This window comes from Aegilops tauschii, chromosome 3 (assembly GCF_002575655.3).
Source record: "Aegilops tauschii subsp. strangulata cultivar AL8/78 chromosome 3, Aet v6.0, whole genome shotgun sequence".
NCBI classification, from domain to species: Eukaryota; Viridiplantae; Streptophyta; class Magnoliopsida; order Poales; family Poaceae; genus Aegilops; species Aegilops tauschii.
Window position 1 is genome coordinate 588598940 of NC_053037.3, and position 6052 is coordinate 588604991.

A 6052-nucleotide genomic window follows, 5' to 3' on the forward strand; every position below is an offset into this window, starting at 1 on the left:
ACCACCACCAGTCGACGCGGCTCGCCCCCAGCTACACGTAGGTACTCTCCGCCGTCCTTTTGGTCGCCGGAGGGGGGATCCCGCACACCACCGCCGCGTCTGGACGTCGCCGGCGGCTAAACGCCGGCGAGTCAACGTGGTTTGACCACAGGTCAACCCCCCCAGGGTCACTGACGAGTGGGGCCCGCCTGCTAATTAATCTGAGTTAGAGATTAAAACTAATCCTAATTAACTAATTACCTAACAGTGACACTGACACAGGGGACCCACACGTCAGGTTTGACCTGGACGACCCCGTTGACCTGCTGACGTCAGGCTGACGCATTAAAGCATTTACTGGAATTATTCTTATATTAGAAATTCCAGAAATTATCACAAACTTCAAAAAATCATAGAAAATAATCTATAGCTCAGAATGAAAAGATTTATATATGAAAAATGATCAGAAAAATCCATTCTATCCATCTGTACTGGTTTCATGCATGATTAAGCAAGTTAACCTACTGTTTTATACAGAACAAGATAAAGCACTAATATGGGCCATTTATGAACTTGGAATTTGAATCTTTGATTCAAATTAGTCCAAACCCATCTGGTCTTAGTTGCATTAGCCCAATACATCCATTTTGCCATGTCTCATGCATGCATCATATTGTTGCACTTGCTTGGTGTTGATTGTGCTTCGATGTGTTCATTGTGGTAGGTCCTGCCTCCGAGGATATTCACGAGTATCCAACTGAAGGGCAGTATCCCACCACCACTCCGTCAGGCAAGCAACCCATTGATCATTTCGATACAAACCCATCTTCTCGCTTCTGCTCTCGTTTACTGCATTAAGACAACGCGATTCAAACTGCTGTGTGTTGCGGTAGTTGAACCCACTTTCCTTGCATGACCTGTCATTGCCACAGTAACTAGATGAAACCCACTAGCATGTGTAGGAGTTGATTGAGCCATGTTGTGTTCCTACCATGCTATGCTTGCTATGCTTAGAGTTGTGTCAGGTCTGGCTCATCAGGGTGATGAACTAGAGTGAAAGTGTGTGTGTCGTAAAGGGAGTGAAGTGTTGAATACGATTTGGTAAAGGTATCGATGGGAGGCCATGTAGGAGTACATGGTGGGTTGTTTCATTGAGACCGCCCCTAAGAACTGAGATCTGTATGCGTGATTTAAGATTCAGCTACTACCACACATTGGGCCCGAAACCAATGGACCCCCTCGGCTTCTTAATCACCCTTGTCCTCTGTCCAGGAGTTGCACGTAGTTTCTGGTGTTTGTAGTAAGCTGGAGGCCGTGGACAGCGCTGACCAAGGGGTGGGCTGTGATGCGGTAGGCTCGTGGCACGGTGTACCGAGTCGCCCGTTTGGTGTCCGGGAACCCTGCACACATCGTTTGGGGCCGTATGTGGAAACCTCGGCCGGACTCCCTGCGGATGGAACCTAAATAGGCGATAAACCTGGACTAGAGACTCGAGTGTTTAGGTAGGCTGTGGCCGACACCCACGTTGGGCTTCCGCTTGAAGGTTGCCGAGTACACGTCGTGTAGCGACGATATGTGGTGAGAGCGTGTGTGACGAAGTACACCCTTGCAGGGTATGAAACTATTCGAATAGCCGCGTCCGCGGTAAAGGACTACTTGGTCGCTTATGCAGTTCATAGACAAGTAAATGGATACTACTAAAAGCCTCAAGATAAGTGTGAGTACCGCGGATGGCCCTCTCGTTGGATGACGAGGGAGGATCCACGGTGGAGTATTGAGATGGTGATTAGTGGACTCGTGTGCGAAAACTATTTCACAAGTGGTGTATCGTAGGATAGCTTAGCCAAGAGTCAAAGCTGGCTTGCTGCAATAACCCCACTACCTTCTTGAGAATGAACATGTATAGTAGGATCTGTTGTAAGACTTGCTGAGTACCTTTGTACTCATGTTGCTTGAATTACTGTTTTCAGACGACAACACCGCCCCTTCTGACGGGTTCTACATAGAACTCGACGACGACGAGTGACGCGCCACCCAGGTGGTGATCTAGGCTTGTGAAGGGCCTATGTAGATAGACAGGCTTCGTCAAGCCTTCTTTCTTTCTAGTGTCTGTACCCAGACTGTTTGCTTCCGCATGTGCTTGTATGATTGTATGACTTGAGTGTCGGGTCATGTGACCCCTATCTGTATGAACAAGTTATGTAAGGCTCTCCGGAGCCCTTTAAATAAAGTACTTGAGTTGTAGAGTTTTGTTGTGATGCCATGTTGTATTTGCACATATCGAGCGTATTGTGTGTATGTTTGAAATGCTTGGTATGTGTGGGATCCGACAATCTAGTTGTTTATCCTTGGCAGCCTCTCTTATGGGGAAATGTAGTCTAGTGCCTCCTTGAGCCACAGTAGTCCGCTACAGCCCGGTTCACCGGAGTCCTGCTAGCCCAGCACTACTGCTCTGGACACCTGACTGGCCGGCATGTGATTCATATCGTTCCTGTGTCTGTCCCTTCGGGGAAATGTCACGCGGTGACATCCGGAGTCCTGCCTAGCCTGCTACAGCCCGGGTTCCCGGAGTCCTGTTAGCCCAGTGCTACAGCCCGGATTCACACGCTGCTGACCGACACGTTCGATGTTGATTCATGTATGCCTGTCCCCATACGTTAGTGCCGCTTTGGGTTCACGACTAGCCATGTCGGCCCGGGTTCTCTGTCATGTGGATGCTAGCGACATTATCATATACGTGAGCCAAAAGGCGCAAACGGTCCCGGGCCATGGTAAGGCGACACCCGTGGGAGTACCGTGCGTGAGGCCGCAATGTTATATGAGGTGTTACAGGCTAGATCGGTGTGACTTGGAATCGGGGTCCTGACAGAATGCCAGAAGCTTGGCGCCACTTCATCCATCTGGCTTTGATTCGATGGTTCACATCTTCATCAATACCCCCATCCCCCTCCAGCATTGACCCCAAATACCGAAAGGTGTCCTTCTGGGGAACCACCTGGCCATCAAGGCTAACCTCCTCCTCCTCACACCTAGTAGTACTGAAACCGCACATCATGTACTCGGTTTTAGTTCTACTAAGCCTAAACCCTTTCGATTCCAAGGTTTGTCTCCATAACTCTAACTTCCTAGTTACCCCTGTCCGACTATCGTCAACTAGCACCACATCATCTGCAAAGAGCATACACCATGGGATATCTCCTTGTATATCCCTTGTGACCTCATCCATCACCAATGAAAAAAGATAAGGGCTCAAAGCTGACCCCTGATGCAGTCCTATCTTAATCGGGAAGTCGTCAGTGTCGACATCACTTATTCGAACACTTGTCACAACATTATCATACATGTCCTTGATGAGGGTAATGTACTTTGTTGGGACTTTGTGTTTCTCCAAGGCCCACCACATAACATTTCGTGGTATCTTATCATAGGCCTTCTCCAAGTCAATGAACACCATATGCAAGTCCTTCTTTTGCTCCCTATATCTCTCCATAAGTTGTCGTACCAAGAAAATGGCTTCCATGGTCGACCTCCCAGGCATGAAACCAAACTGATTTTTGGTCACGCTTGTCATTCTTCTTAAGCGGTGCTCAATGACTCTCTCCCATAGCTTCATTGTATGGCTCATCAGCTTAATTCCACGGTAATTAGTACAACTCTGAACATCCCCCTTGTTCTTGAAGATTGGTACTAATATACTCCGTCTCCATTCTTCTGGCATTTTGTTTGCCCGAAAAATGAGGTTGAAAAGCTTGGTTAGTCATACTATCGCTATGTCCCCGAGACCTTTCCACACCTAAATGGGGATACAATCAGGGCCCATCGCCTTGCCTCCTTTCACCCTTCTTAAAGCCTCCTTGACCTCAGACTCCTGGATTCACCGCACAAAACGCATGCTGGTCTCATCAAAGGAGTCATCCAGTTCAATGGTAGAACTCTCATTCTCCCCATTGAAAAACTTGTCGAAGTACTCCCGCCATCTATGCTTAATCTCCTCGTCCTTCACCAAGAGTTGGCCTGCTCCGTCCTTGATGCATTTGACTTGGCCAATGTCCCTCGTCTTCCTCTCTCGGATCTTGGCCATCTTATAGATGTCCCTTTCGCCTTCCTTTCATGTCTAACCGTTGGTAGAGGTCCTCATATGCCCGACCCCTTGCTTCACCAACAGCTCACTTTGTAGCCTTCTTCGCCATCTTGTACTTCTCTATGTTGTCTGCACTCCTATCCAGGTATAGGCGTCTGAAGCAATCTTTCTTCTCTTTAATCGCCTTCTAGACATCATCATTCCACCATCAGGTATCCTTATCTTCGCTTCTCCTTCCCCTGGACAATCCAAACTTCTCCGAGGCCACCTTACAAATGCAAGTCGCCATCTTCATCCACATATTGTCCGCATCCCTTCCTTCCTCCCAAGGGCCCTCCTTAATGACCCTCTCCTTGAACGCCTGAGCTACCTCCCCCTTGAGCTTCCACCACTTCGTTCTAGCGACTTTGGCACGCTTATCCCGCTGGACATGAATCCAAAAGCGAAAGTCGGCAACCACCAGCTTATGCTGGGGTACAACACTCTCTCTAGGTATCACCTTACAGTCTAGGCACGCACGCCTATCTTCTCTTCTCGAGAGGATGAAATCAATCTGGCTAGAGTGTTGGCCACTACTAAAAGTCACCAGATGTGATTCTCTCTTTCTAAAGAGGGTGTTAGCTACAATCATGTTGTAGGCTAGAGCAAAGCTTAAGACATCTTATCCTTCTTGATTCCTGATGCCATAGCCAAAGTCCCCATCCGCCCCTTCAAAACCTGTGTTAGATGTACCCACGTGGCCATTGAGGTCTCCTCCTACGAAGAGCTCCTCACCAATCGGTACACTCCTAACCATGTCTTCCAGGCCTTCCCAGAACTCCCTCTTGGTGTTCTCATTGTGGCCTACTTGTAGGGCATACGCGCTGATAACATTGAGAACCAAGTCCTCAACTACCAACTTGACCAGGATAATCCGGTCCCCACGTCTCTTGACGTCTACCACTCCATACTTGAGGCTCTTGTTGATCAAGATGCCTACGCCATTTCTGTTTGCAGTCGTCCCCGTGTACCACAGCTTGAAGCCGGTATCCTCACCTCCTTCGCCTTCTGTCCTCTCCATTTGGTTTCTTGGACGCAAAGGATATCAACACCTCTCCTCACCGCTGCATCAACTAGCTTCCGAAGCTTCCCTGTCAGAGACCCTATGTTCCAGCTATCTAAGCGAATCCTCCTAGGCTCGGCTAGCTTCCTTACCCTTCGCACTCGTCGAGTCAAATGTGAAGACCCTTGCTCATTTTCCACTACATCAGAGAGGGGTTGCCCTCTCTGATTTCTGTTGGGGATCGTAGCAGAAATTTAAAATTTTCTACGCATCACCAAGATCAATCTATGAAGTCATCTAGCAATGAGAGAGATGAGTGCATCTACATACCCTTGTAGATCGCGAGCGGAAGTGTTCAAGTGAACGGGGTTGATGGAGTCGTACTCGTCGTGATCCAAATCACCGATGATCCTAGCGCCGAACGGACGGCACCTCCACGTTCAACACACGTACGGTTGGGAGAGACGTCTCCTCCTTCTTGATCCAGCAAGGGGAAGGAGAGGTTGATGGAGATCCAGCAGCACGACGGCGTGGTGGCCTGGTGGAAGCAGCGGGGATCTTGGCAGGGCTTCGCCAAGCTCAGTGAGAGGGAGAGGTGTTACGGGGGGAGAGGGAGGCGCCAGGGGCTTGGGTGCGCAGCCCTCCCTCCCCCCTCTTTATATAGGGGCCCTGGGGTGGGCGCCGGCCCCTAGAGATCCAATCTCAAGGGGGGGCGGTGGCCAAGGGGGGAACTTGCCCCCCAAGTCAGGTGGGGCGCCCCCACCCCCAGGGTTTCCAACCCTAGGCGCAGGGGGGCCCATGGGGGGCGCACCAGCCCACCAGGGGCTGGTTCCCTTCCCACTTCAGCCCATGGGGCCCTCCGGGATAGGTGGCCCCACCCAGTGGACCCCCGGGACCCTTCCGGTGGTCCCGGTACAATACCGGTGACCCCCGAAACTTTCCCGGTGGTC